General features: G+C 36.2%; 1 protein-coding gene across 9 annotated transcripts in view; it reads left to right on the plus strand.

Moving 5' to 3' along the window:
• The first annotated feature begins 4512 nt into the window (after positions 1–4512).
• MEF2C (myocyte enhancer factor 2C) overlaps positions 4513–14839 on the plus strand; it is a 204210-nt gene continuing 193883 nt past the window's right edge. For 5 of the 9 annotated variants that reach the window (XM_058168396.1, XM_058168406.1, XM_058168403.1 and 2 more), the window contains exon 1: positions 4516–4699. The gene's annotated coding sequence lies outside the window, so the exon portion shown is untranslated. Of the gene's footprint in view, positions 4700–14839 lie in introns of all 9 variants that reach the window. The other 4 variants (XM_058168402.1, XM_058168405.1, XM_058168401.1 and 1 more) reach the window with 4 other exon arrangements.

Genomic DNA, 14839 nt, shown 5'->3' on the forward strand with positions numbered 1-14839 from the left:
TTTTAACCAGAAGAAAAAAGTGAGACCTGAAAACTAAGAAACCAAACTGTAGCTAATCCAAAGAATTAGAAAAACATTGTCTTTTATTCTACCAGTAGTCTAGCTATTGAAAAGTTTATTCCTACTCCTTTTCCTTTCCTTATGCTTAATTTAGACAGGGGTAAGAACAATAATGGATGTGGAATGTACGAGAAGGAAAAAAGGAAGATTATTTTCTCTTTGCTCTTCTCCATTGTTCTTTTGCATTGTTTAAAATAATGAAAGGGCAGAAGGAGATATAGACATAGTTTTACAAAGGTCATCTGAATAGCCTCTAGGAAATCCTACATCTTCATGTACCTCTATCAACTATCATGCTGTTAGACAGAAATATTGGGCAATGAAGAAATTATCATCTAAGCAGGAAAACAATTTGTAAAACTCTGGAAGCCATCTCTTTTTAAAATGTTTATATTTACATTATTTTCTCATTTCTTGAAATAGGTAGCCAGATAGGTACATGTAATGGGATATGTTTAAGTAGATAATAGCTCGTACTTTTCTGTTGAGTAAACAATAGTTGTGTACTGTGGTGACATATATTTTTTTACCAATCCCATTTTAAACAAAGCAAACATTTGAAGTGCGTAGCATGTATATCTTAAAATGTCCTCTGTCATTAGTATATGCATCTGCATATTAGAGCACTACAAAAATCTCACATAGGTCCTCTGATTATTTGAAACCCTAAAAAAATCTAATAGTATATCAAGTAAATGTTGACAAGATCCTTTAATTAGAATTCTTAAATAAAACTTCTGAGAATTGTAAAAGAGAAAGAGGAAGAGACCTAAAGAATGCAGGAGAATATGAAGCAGGCATGTGGTAAAGCAGCATTTTTACTGAAGTAAGAGAAGTTTAATATAGAATGTCTGTAATACCATTCTGGCTTATTGAGCAGAGAATCTGTGAGATCATTCATGCCATCTGCACTCAGCAGGGATGGGTTGCTGAGAAAAGTTAGCAAATAAAAACAATAAAGAAAGTAAATGAAAATAATATGCATAGTGATAAAAATAGGGAAACCAGAACTCTAAACCAGTTGGATTTCAGTTACCTCCACTGGATCTTTCTATGGAGAAATATGTCCTTGTAATGGTTCTATAAAATGAAATGTGAATGTAAGATTCTAGTACAGGTTGAGAAAATGCTGTTTACCTAGCCAAGGCTGTAATTCATGAGTATTTAAGTTATTGTCAGTGGGATTCATTGCAAAATGAATGTAATTTTCAATAGATGTTTCATGTTCAAAGATGACAGATTGATAATTGTCAGTTCACCTGAAACTCTTAAGAAATGGTTCAACATCTTGCATAAGGAATTACAAGACCTCATACTGTTAAATATTACATTTTTCCTCCCTTATGATGTTGTTATTGCAATAACTAGGATATTTTACTGCTAATAGTTAAAATGTATCATCTAGTTTTTCATTTCCTGACTATAATCACGACTATATTAAGAATATAAAATAATGTCACAAAAGAATATTATTCTTAATGTTTAAAACTTGTAATTGATTCAAAGACATAAAACAGTTTTCTCTCTTTATTCTCTTACTAAATAATGAGTTTTAGGCAGGTTTCCCAGTCTTCTTTACTCCTTGCAAATGCAGAGCATTCAACACAAGAGAGCACTGCATAACTCCTGCTGATAATGTTCAGAATGGTATCTGTAGCCGAGAAGTCTTTGTGGGTAGCCATATGATTCCGTATCATCCAAGACTTACAGCTCACTTAGAGGCCAAATGGGTTCCCCGGTATCTGTGAAAGCTTCTCTGTTTTGGAGGGGAAAAAAGACAACACTTGAGTGATATGTACGTACTAAATAGTCCACATTTGCAAGGAGTAAAAAGGGTTCGCCTTAAAAAATCATCCTTAAACCATTGGACAGCACTGGATAACAATGAACTTCTGACTCACAAAGGCTTGGTTCTCCCATAGCCATATAGCCTTATAGTTTATTGACCCAGAGGTTCATAAATTGGTCAACTGCTTTCCAAAATCACTAATAAATATTTAGAAAAAACAAGATCACTGGTAAAAACACTGGTAAATGCTTAATTTTCCTTATTTAAATTTAAATTAAATAAATAAATAAAGCATTACAAATTTTAAATAAATTTAAATTTTATTTAAATTTGTAATGCTGAAGGTGTGGTGGAATGGCTTTGAGGGACAGGAGGAAGAGCTATTGCCAAGACAATGGATGGATAGAACAAATCTTAATACAAAGCAGAACTAAATAAACATTTCAGACAGGCCTTCCTAGTTCACCCAAATAAATATGGAGGAAGCCGAGAGGCACATTCAGCTGTGCAAAACTTAGTTATAGAAGTTATAGTAACAGTAATTGGTCTATATGACTTTGATTTAGTAGTCTGCTCTATCTTGAAAAGATGACACCAAATGCCTAAGTAATTTCCTAAGAATTTGCACCAATAACTGGAGACTACATATATGTGCATACTTGTAATTTATCAATTTTTCTGATATTTAAATATTTTTTCCTTTATATTTTTATTTGTTTAATATATAAAATACAAAGAAAAATAGAAATAGCAAATTAAGGGAAGGAAAAGGAGAGGGGAAAAGAAGGTGAGAGGTACAAGGGAAATGAGGAAGAAATGGCATTGACTTCTGATATTTAAATTTTAATTTCAAACATAGTGTAGGCAATCCTGTCTTCTCTTTCCATTCAATATTTCATGTTACCGGGATAATACTACAAATAAGGAGTACTTCCCACCCCCATTCCTAATGGTCTATTTTATTTAGCTAATGGAAAGGAGGCAGAATCTAATGTACAAGAATGAAAACCCTGCTCTAAGTACTAATAAAACAAAGTACAATGATTAGTACTTTCCAGCACTAATGAAGCTTCAAAAAGTTTTGAATTTCTATTCATTAGGATTTTATGAAGAGTGTTTGTATTTATGGGGGGGAAGGAATGATGGAAGGTTTGAACCCAAAACACATTATTTAAAAAAATATATGATGCAAACATAAGGGCTGTGTTACGGCGCACGCAACAACTAGGAACCTGTTTCCCCTTAGCAAGCTTCTAAAAAGTTTCTCCCATATAATTATTAAATGAAAACACTCACTTACCCAGTACTCAGCCTTTAAATCTTGAATAAGAGACATTCACTCAGGGAGAGGTACTTACCATGTTTCTATGGAGACCAAATGATGCCAATCAGGTCCCTGTTTTCATCTCAAAGTGGTACCCTGCAGAGAAATAGAGTTTGGTGAGTAGCTGTTTATGTGTAGTAAGTAAATAGGAAGCTTGTTTATTTGACAAAAAGCTTGTGACCTAGACATTTTTTTTGTTAACACCCTTCATTCTTTCTCTCCCATACCTCTTTAACACAATACAATTGGCTGTGACATGAACCACTTTGTGCAATTTCCTGCCAAACCCAGGCTGAACAGGACTTGCTTATTCAAGAAGCAACTCAGTTGGCTGGCACTTTACCCCTGACCTGACCTTTCCTAGATTGTGACAATATATTCAGAAAAAAAAGAGGTAACTGTTTCCTTTCCAGTGTTCTCATAAGATGGAGGGGTGGGATCAAAGAAGAGAAGGTAGGGGGGGAAAAATAACAATGTCAAACAGGGAAGATAGAATTCAGAAGATTCATAGAATTCAAAATGAGTTTTGAAGGAATAAATGCTTCCTTGGATATTAGCAAATATGATAGTAGTCTGGTTTTCAGATTTTTTTAAATACTTCATGACATAAATGCCTAGTTTTGGCATGCAACCTTTCAATAGACATATTTGGTAATTTGGAAAACACTATGAATGAATTCTCTTTGAGAAGTTTTAAGTTTCTAATGTTTGTTTGAATTAAACTAACAAGAGTATAAAGGAAAGCTGTCTACTTTTGTACTTAAGTAGTTTAAAATAAAAGATATCAACACATTTTCTATTTTAAAAAGTATAGCTATTTTATTAAGCAAAGTATTATGGCTACCCAGCTCACACATGATGACTCCAGGCAGCTTACAACATTAAAAATCCACAGTATAAAACCTCTGAACCCACCCCACCCCCATCTCCCACAGGGCAACAAACACAATCAAACCAGCCGCTTGGTCGGCTCCATATCAATCTGGGGTTCCCAGGCCTGATGATAGTTATATTCTAGCTGCAGTTAAAAATACAAACTGCGGCCTTGTTTTAAGGCTTGGAAATGAGATATTTACGCTAATGTAAAGAAGAACTTTTTTATTTTTCATCTGCCAAAGGAGTGATTTTTGAGTAGCGTTATTGATTTGATATTTCCCAACTGAATGTACAGCATGCTTTGTGGACACAGTAATTCTGTGTTCTTTTGCCAGAACTCACAAAGGTCTGGTTGACAGCGATACCTTTTACAGCTAAATTTACTCCAGAGTGACAGGAGCAGGTGGGCCCAGGCCTGCCAGACACTTGTGCATGGAAATCACGCATCTTACAGGTCAACAGCGAAGGGGAAAAAGCTCCTGCCTTCGGTGCAGAGGGTGAGTGAGGCAAACAGGACCCAACCTGGGGGGTTTCTCTTCAAAGCCAGCTGGTCTGGCTTTATTCTACAGGAATTTTTTACCTGTCAGTTTAATCCACAAAGCCCTCAGCAGGTGCTGAAGGAGACATCTTCCTGGAGAAGAAGGGCACTGGTGAGTTTTCATAATTTCTTTTTACTAGATAGATAGATAGATAATATTAATGCCTATTTGCTCTCAGCCTGACAATTCCCTTATAAAACCATGCCTGTAACCAAAAATGGGTGAGTTTCTACAAATCTTATGTCCCAATGGAGAAGGTTGAGAAATGTGCTGTTTTCCAATAATTACTTCGACAGGGCAAACTTGCCCAGGTAAATTCGGTGCCTGTTACTTTTTTTGATGAGTAAGATCAACTTTAAAGATCAGGTGGGCCAGTGAAGACAAAATAGCTGAGGACATTTATACACACTCATGCAGAATAATTCAGTTGGGAGAAAAAGGAAAGAAAAATGCATCCCCCACTTCTGAACAATACATGGCTTTTAATTTTGAAGTGACTAGTGAAAGAGATAAATTACATTTCATCAGCCATGTTTTATACCTACATTAAATTTGTCCAACCTGTAAAATGCTATAGAAATTATCTTTTGATACAGCCACTGGAGTTAATTTACCTTAAAGAGAATGTGAAAGGCAGTCACGAACAAATTTTGCTTATTTTACTAGAGGCAGAAGCTGGATTATTGGGGGGGGGGAGTGGAAATATAATAGTGTTTTCGTATTAGTTGCAAAGAGGATTCAATGTGCACAACTGTTTATGTCTTAACACTACCAAGCATTTTGCAAAGAATAATATTTTAAAAGGCAATCTTATTTTAATTATAGCAAAGACGTGGGAAAAAAGATCAAATGCTAAGACATATTTGGGGAGGAGCAGAATTTTTTATGATGAATTTCTATTTTCACAAGCTTGTGCTTTTAACTATGCTTCAGAGCAGTTCTTACAAACTGTCAAACAAATGGAAAGCATTTCTGTAAACAAGTAATCAAGTTTTGATTTTTTTTTTTTTTAGTCCAAGACTAATATTTTATGCAAAATGAACATATGAAATTGCTTTTCACAACCAGATTCCATACTGACATACTGTCTGGCACACAAGTTTAAAGAGCACAGAACAACAGATAGATAAATTATGACATTAATTTGGCACATTAAGTTATTCGCTTAAGAAATTCAGAATTATTGTTCATGTATTAGACAACTCTTTAAGGAAGTATTGTTCAACTATTTTAAAGACATTTCATACAGAATACATTTCCATATTTTCCTATGCAAGATATTGCTTTCAAAAGACAAGGACTCAACTCTTCTCAGATTTAATACACTTTTGAATGCCAATCCAACGGATTTCCATGGTTCCTATTTCATGCAAGAAATTTGTTATCTTTCTTGCCATCATTCTGACTTCTTTTTCTTATTTTAGTGAAACATAGAGAACAGCTGATTTGTCTTGATATCTGTTAAAACCATGCAGCTGCTCCAGAAGAATGCCAAGGACATTTGTAATAATATTTTAAAATTTGTGAAGTATTACTAACGGTTGCTAATTTTAAACAATGGTACAAATTTTGTTGGAGAAAAGGATAGTGTAATTTATAAAGCTGGATATTCAAAGGAACTAAAGCTTTATGGGTTTATTGCAATTGCTTACATATTTCTTTCAGCATAAAAGCCAAGAAACATATTGCAGAAGACTGCAATGCTCTGTAAAACTCCTTAATGTACCATGTTCCTTACTAAACTGGGATAAATATATTGTCTGGAAAAAAATCCCCTATTTTGAAAAACAATTCTATAAAGTTGTAAAGAAAGAAAAAGGTGGATTAAGTCATAGAAATCCAGATACCAGCAAACAATTTCATAACATGGTCACTAGGATATTAAGCTTTCAGTAGTTTTTCCAAAAAGTTTTAGTTTTTATGGAATATAAGAATCCAAATGTTGCTTATATGATGCATCTTTATTAAATCTTGATAGAAATTCTCTTCTCTTACCAAAAAGTTATTTTGTTACTCCTGAAAAACCAAATACCTTTTATATAACAAATAACCATGATCATCATAATCATAATCATACTGCCAGATTTTTTTTACTTTTAATCTTAAATCTAATTGTTAACTTTACTCATTGTTACCATACTACATAAAACTCTAAGAATGTGATAATAAAATATTAGCAGATTAATTTAAAAAACATATTCCAGATAAACCCAGTCTACATTTTAAAATATTAATCAATACTTAAAATTCATCTTAATTAATAAGATAATAGTACTATACCATGGCCCATTCTAAGTCCTTCCTCAATAACATGTTTAGCAGTAAATGGAACTTAAATTTTATCTGAATGCATGTGGAATTGTAGAACCTTAATAATGGCAAATTTTCTCAGAGGACATATTGAGGTCCCATTCCATAAGGCAGTATAGTCTGCACTTAAAACTCTGGCAGTAAGCATATTTATTTCTTTGTAACACACTGCTTTGTTTGTTTGTTTGTTTGTAACCCACTGCTCATTATCCTACACTGAGTAAGATAAAAGACATTACAGGATGGGACTTCTTTGGGGCAAACCTTATAAAAAGACATCTTGTGCTTGTCCTATTCATCTCAATGGAATCTTCATTGGGCTATTTCTTAAAGCACACCAATTTAAATATTGAAAAACTACATGTTAGATAACTTTTTTTCTCTCTAAAAATAGTTCTTTGGGCTTTCCAGATATGACTGTAGAATTTTTATCATCCATTTCTATAGTTTTAAAACACATAATGAGTGGTAATTTAGTTCAGTTTTCCACTACATGTTTTTCTTTAACCTAAATGGTAACAAATGTCCAGGGTTAGGTATTCTAGAGAGCGTGAAAATATGGCCCTTAACTGCATTTAAAATGCACTGGATATACACATATGCAATTCTTTGTTCTAAACATAGTAAGGCAAGAAGATGTCATATGATTTTGAAACAATGAGTTCTTTCTTTCCTTCCTTTTTCTATTCTGTGCAAAAAGCAGAATAGCTTTACTTAATTAAATGAAGTTATACTTTCTAAAATCTCTAAGAGAAGACCATGCACAATTGCTCTCTCTTGCTTAATTCTGTTTTCTGCAACAAATTATTTTCAAAATCTCAGTGATATACAAAAAAGATCAGACTTCAGAGAAAAAATATAAATAAATATGCAATACATCTGTAACTTTGCTGCTTTTGCTCATTTAATTTAGAACAATAAAAGTAAGACTCTATGCAAAAATCCACAATTGTTCATATTTTAGAAGATTATTTCAAGAGACTGTCTAGGAAATTAATCACTCCATAAAGAATTATTAAAATGGTTTACACTTGAACCAATATTTTCCTTCTTGCTTTCCTTTTCTTAACATCACTTTAAAGAAGCATATAAATTCCCTGTATGGTCCAGAATCAGTTCCATGTAAGTTTTTAAAATGAAGAAAATGGCAATTTTCCTGCATCATTTGTCATTTAAAACAGCTAATCATGGGGTGAGGGGGGGTGAATCCATATTATAAGAATATTTTTATTATGTCAATGTTAGCTCTACAAAATGTACAAGTTTAACTGTCTCATTCTCATTCAGTCACATAATTTTAATAATAACCATGGAGCATAGTTTCATTTTATTCCAAGCATGGTAATGGATTATGTATACTTTTTGAATTTCAGTCATAGACATTTTTGATGATTCTGCAGCACAGGAATCTTTGAAAATGTCTCAAGTCATCTGAAAATATATAAACGTTTGTCCAGATGAAATAATAAAGCTTAAAAGAACTACAAACCAAAGTATTCGGTAGCATAGCACTAACATTATCTTAACTATTCTTCTGGAACTATTTTCCTTGATGAATAGAACTTAGGAAAAAAATAGACAGGACTTACACTCGGGGTGGGCTGCTAGGGGTTCGCAGGGTTCAGGAGAACCTCTAGCTAAGATTCTGTGCAGTTCAGAGAACCCCCAAATCCCACTCCTGGCTGGCCCCGCCCATCCCTCTCCTCCTAGGAGTCCCCACATGGCCCATTTTGGATGCAGGTAAATGCAGGGTATGCACGGAGGCTCGTGGAGGGTGAAAAATGGGCCTACTGGAAGTTTGGAAAGGCCGGAAACGGGCGTGTTTCCCACCTCCAGATGGCCTCTGGAGCCTGGGAGGTTGTTTTCACTCTCCCAAAAGCTCGAGGAGAGCCTCTGGAGCCTGGGGAGGGCACCCCTCCCCACCCCGATGCAGGAGGCCAACTAGGCCATGCCCACCAACCGGGCAGAGAACCCCTTGCTAAAAATTTTGAAGCCCACCCCTGCGTAGACTGATGTCCTCTTTCTCTTGCTTACCCAAAAGAAGTGAAGGAAAAATCTGCAGATAGTGGGGAATTCAGAAAGCAAGATAAAAATGGCATCAGAGTGATGGGGAACGTCAGGCAGGGAGAGGGAAACCACATCTCACTGGAGTCAACATCACCTTTTTATTTCAATCCTGTTGCTGTGAATCACATTCACAGGATTTTCTGAGTTTATTTAATGATTAAACCAATTATTTACACAAGGAACCATATGTACATGAGCTGTGGTTATTTCTATTTATGAAAAGGCAATATTTATTTGGGATACAAGGGTTCCAATCCTGAATACTCCAGTCTAGGAATAAGCACCATTTAGTACAATGGAAATTACTTCTGAGTAATTCTGAGATGCACAGAGCTACAGTGAAATTGCTATTTTTATCTATTATATTTCTATTGGTTGTTGATTTGCTTGACTCCCCATAGTCCTGGAAAACAACTGACAGTTGTACAACTTGTGAAGAACGCAGGTTGTGGTTTATTTGCAAGACATTAAGCAAGCAAGCAAGACATTAGAGAGCATTTCTTACCGAGAAGTAAATCCCATTAAATTACCTCCTGAATAATACAGGATTGTTCTGTTCACTGATCCACTCACAAGTAATATCAAAGTTGAACTCCAGTCCTGATGACTACATAGAAAATAGTACAAATAATAATAATTAAAAAGACTGCACGGCTAGCCAAACGCAGTTAAAGTCTAAAGTAATGAAATTATATATTAAAATACAGTTCTGACATGTGGCCTTAATGTTGTGGATGGTACGGCAGGGTGCTTTTCTGTTTGGATTTTTTTTTTAATGATTTCTAATTTACCATGTCACATATTTAAATTTAGGCCTTAGAATGCTGTTGTGGGAAATGCAAGGTTAAAGGAAGGCATTATGTCTGGGTTCCTTACTGGCTTAGCATTTGGACTCATAGTAGCACAGCTGAAGTATGATTCTATTCCTGGCAAGTCAGCAAATGCAGGCTTGTTTTACCCTTCTTGACAGAAAAGTCCCCAACTCCCTCCCATCTTTCTACATATGAGCTAACACACATTTTCCTGCTGCCTCTACAATTCTTCTGCCCATAGAATACTGGAAGTCCTTTTCCTATATAACTGGTAGGAATTTTGGGCATTTACATTCTAATGTATGTATCACAACTGCTTGAACATGTAGCTTAACCTGTTGCATTGCTGGAATTTTCTTCCAGTGTCTATTTACAGTGGGTTCAGCTTCTTGCAGGCCCTGCACTGCTACTGAAGGTCTCCAGTGAGTGACTTATTTTGATACTGAAAGTTTTATTGCTTGCAAAACCAGGGAACAGTACCAGCATTTTGTTTTGCAATTTATACTGCTTTAAAAGACAGCTGTCTGCTTGGTTGGATTAATCGGTGGGTTTAACAAGCCCTTGAACAGGGCTGTGTACCAGTCATAGCGGCACTTTGCCATAAAACAGCACCTCATGAAAAAGGTAGGCTGGTCTTATACATGCTGTCTCTATGCCAGACTCCTTTCAAATTCCACTCATCTGAATGTAGCAGCTGTGTACTTAATCATATGACGAGAAGAGAGCCATCTCGTGCCCTCAGTTTAATACTGAAAGGCCTCCAAGAATGAAAAGAAAAATGTAGTGTACTCAATACGGGATTCAGAGCTAAAGTACAGGTAGTCCTCAACTTACAAACTCAATTAAGCCCAAAATTTCTGTTGCTAAGCAAGAAAGTTGTTAAGTGAACTTTTGCCCCATTGTATGACCTTTTTTGCCATTGTTGTTAAGTGAATCACTGCAGTTGTTAAGAATGATGTGATTGTTAAGTGAATCTGGCTTCCCAATTGACTTTGTTTGGCAGAAGGTTGCAAAAGGTGATCATATGACCCTGGGGCACTGCAACTGTCCTAAATGTGAATCAGTTACCAAGTGTCTGAGTTTTGATCACGTGACCATGGGGATGCTGCAACAAGTTATACATGTGACAAACAGTCAAAAGTCATTTTTTTCACTGCGGTTGTAACTTTGAACAATCACTAAATGAACTGTCTTAAATTGAAGATGACCTGTAAACTCTTTCTATGCATGCTGCCTTACTTCCCAGATTAATTTATTATTTCATTTATATGACCATCCCATCTTATGAAACACAACTTGGAGTGGTTGTGACAACATTAAATAAAAACACACCAGAAACCATAAATCCTGAAATTTGACCATCCTTGCCCAATGCCAGCAACAAACCATCTTCAGGTTATAACTCATCCTTGGGATAAGAGATGGGCCTTTTGGAAGGTTAAAAGATTAGAAGCCTGCTGGATATTGGGGTAAAGTGTGCCCCATAGGACACGTGATGCTGATAGGAAAAGCACACTTCCTAGGTCGCACTGGATGGCAATATTTAAAGGAGAGGGACCTGGACAATGCCACCGTATTTAGCTTAGTGCAATGGGCAGAAACTCTCATCAAGAGGAGCTACTACACATAATCTGGTTCCATGCCATGTAATCTTTAAATATGATAACCAGCATCTTGAATTTCACCTGAGAAGAGATCAGGAGCTTCTTTATGTATTGAATTTATATACTGCCACAATCTCACAATAGTCAGCTTTTGATACTTTGAACCACAGTATCTTATTAAACCACCTATGGGATTAGGAATATTGGGATTAGGACTTGGTTTGCTCTTTCCTTTATGGACAGTTCCAATCTGTTTTGATGGGTGTGAGAGGTTGGCCTAAGGCAACTGGGACACTACAGGAATTGGTCCTTTCTCCCTTGCACTTTAACATCTATATGAAATCATTGGGGATCAACTGACAGTATAGGGTGGTATCATCAATATTCAATCACACACTGATATTTGAGCAATAGGGGAGATACTGCTGATGATCCATTCTGGGGATTGAAAATTATAAGGACCTGGATGGGAGGGAACTGAAGTTGAACTTAAGCAGTTGCTATTTGTACATCGGTGTTTTCCATCAATACCAGGTTTATCTCTGGACATGTAAGCACTACATTTTAAGGACTAAATTCTTGATTTTGGATCCTTCTGAACTCACAGCTCCTGCTTGAACATCAAATGGAAGCAAGGGCTATAGGGGCCTAAGCGCAGTCCAGGTTTGCCCGGTACACTGATTTATATATATTTTTAATTATTTATTTGCATTTATATCCCGCCCTTCTCCGAAGACTCAGGGTGGCTTACACTATGTCAAGCAATAGTCTTCATCCATTTGTATATTATATACAAAGTCAAATTATTGCCCCCAAAAATCTGGGTCCTCATTTTACCTACCTTATAAAGGATGGAAGGCTGAGTCAACCTTGGGCCTGGTGGGGCTTGAACCTGCAGTAATTGCAGGCAGCTGCTGTTAATAACAGACTGTCTTACCAGTCTGAGCCACAGAGGCCCATATACCTCATGTTCTTATCACTCAGATAGATTACTGCAATGTAGTTTAAATGTGGCCACCTTTGAAGATTATGCAGATTATAAATAGTCCAAAATACAGAGGCCCTTGTGTTTACTGGCATCCAGTGAAATATTGATATTGTGGGTCCTGTACTGGTTATTGATTCAGATCTGGGTACAATTTAAAGTCCTGGCTTTAACCTAGAGTATAATGTACTGTATATAGCTTGGTATATACCTGTCTGTCTTCTCCAAACTGCTTTAGTGTCTTCTATCAGAATTAAGCAGAGCCAGAGCCAAAATGTATTGCTTTTGAACACCAATATTGTGAAATGATCTCTTCTCAGAGATCAAGTTTACCTCCTCCTTGATGGCTTTCAAAAAGTTCTTAAAATTGAGCTTTTCTGGAAAATATTTCAAGTGATGTTTCCCTACTGTAGCATTTTTTAAAATTTCTATTTTTGTTATTTTTATTGTAAGAAGATATATAGGTAGGTAGGTAGGTAGAGTGGGAGGAAGGATCATATTATGAGTAACCAGTGTAACTTATGTTTTAACATCTACCATACATCTTCAAGGATTTAATCCTTGATCAGGTTCATATTGTACTTGCAAACAAACCAGTGGTGGGTTTCAATTTTTTTTACTACCGGTTCTGTGGGTATGGCTTACTGGGCGTGGCATGGCTTGGTGGGCATGGCAGGAGACGGACACTGTAAAATCTCCATTTCCTCCCGATTACCTGAAACTTGGGAGGCAGCGAATAGATGGGGGTGGGGCCAGTCAGAATTTTTCCTACTGGTTCTCCAAACTACTCAAAATTTCTGCTACCGGTTCTCCAGAACCTGCTGAATCCTACCTCTGAAGCAGACCCTGTTGTCTCTAGAACAGGAAAGGGCAATCTTTCTTTCCTGACATAGCACAGCACAGCTAGTGACATGTGAGGAATAACTCCTCCTTTCCAGTTCAACTTGGCCTTTCAAAGAAAGTGCAGCTATTTAGAAAATCCTTTCAATCTGTTGCCTCCCATTGCCATTTTCTTATATATCATAGTGTGGTTTTGCCCCTTTCGCTAAGAACAAAAACAAGCCAGGAAGAAGTCTTTGCTAGATCTTTTATTTGTCTGTGGTGGCCTTAAAATATTTTCCAGCAGTCATTCTTGTAAGCTTTATATAAGCTATTACAGTAGTGCTTTGTTCTAAGACAGGGTTCCTGATTAGAGGATTTAGGGAAATGGGAATACGTGGCAGCTTCCCCCTCCCAAAATAAGGAGTTTGAGCTACATAATTATTCCAATAATTGGTGATAGCTGTACCAGAAGGCAAAGGATGTTATTGCATCGTCTGATGACTTATATTTTACAGTTTTAGTTATCAGAAAGGCTGGGCAGTGATTATCCAGCATATTATGAGGCACTGTAATATTAAAGCTATTATCCTTTTAATGCCAAACTGTTGCAAAGTTATAATTCAGGAAAGCTCCGGTCTAATTTTCGTTCTGGGTCCATTGCCTCTCTCCCTGCTCCACATTATGAGGCTACAAGTGTCTAAGAAAGTATCAACTGCATTTTCTTCTCATATACGTGCATGGTTAAAGGAAAGTCTTTTTAGATCAGAGGCTCACATTGATGGTTGCATAGGTATTTTTCACTAGGTCTCCACATCATGGTTTAATTATGGTTTTTAGAATAAACAACAGTCTGTCAAGTTAGCAGAAAAATCTAAAACATAAATAATAATTAACAGATCATGACAGGTAGATCTGTGTGGTGTGCTAAGTCCCAAAGAAAGATCAAATTCAGAGCTATGTTTGTCAATAATAATAATAGTAGTAGTAGTAGTAGTAGTAGTAGTAGTAGTAGTAGTTATACAACCCTTATTTTCATTGTACATATATACAACAAAATTGATTTAGCTTCTACTGGTGCAATCCACAACAAAATACAAAACAACATTAATAATATAGAAAATCTATATGACAGATCATTCTCCATTGTGTTTCAGAAATGTGACATATATTTCACTTAAAATAATATATGTATTATACAGAGCTGTGGTAGCACAGTATTTAGAATGCAGTATTGCAGGCTAATTCTACTGACTGCCAGGAGTTCGATTCTGATCGGCTCAAGGTTGACTCACTCTTCCACCTTCCAAGGTTGGTAAAATGAGGACCCAGATTGTTGGAGACAATATGCTGACTCTGTAAACCATTTAGCGAGGGCTGTAAAGCACTATAAAGCTGTATATAAGTCTAAGTGCTATTGCTATTGCTATGTTATGTACCTGTCAAGAAATGGATAGTGTAATGTTTAAGATGCTGGTCTAGAAACTGGGAGTTCTAGACTGTCCTTGAAGCTGATTGGGTGACTTTGGGCCAGTCACTGTCTTTCAGGCCAATTTACGTCACTGGGTTGTTATGGGTGGGTGGTGGGTAGGAGAGCCTTTTACATGCCACCATGAGCTGCATAATGGCAGGATATAAATACAAAGTAACAAGA

The sequence above is a fragment of the Ahaetulla prasina genome, chromosome 2, assembly GCF_028640845.1.
Source record: "Ahaetulla prasina isolate Xishuangbanna chromosome 2, ASM2864084v1, whole genome shotgun sequence".
Lineage (NCBI taxonomy): Eukaryota > Metazoa > Chordata > Lepidosauria > Squamata > Colubridae > Ahaetulla > Ahaetulla prasina.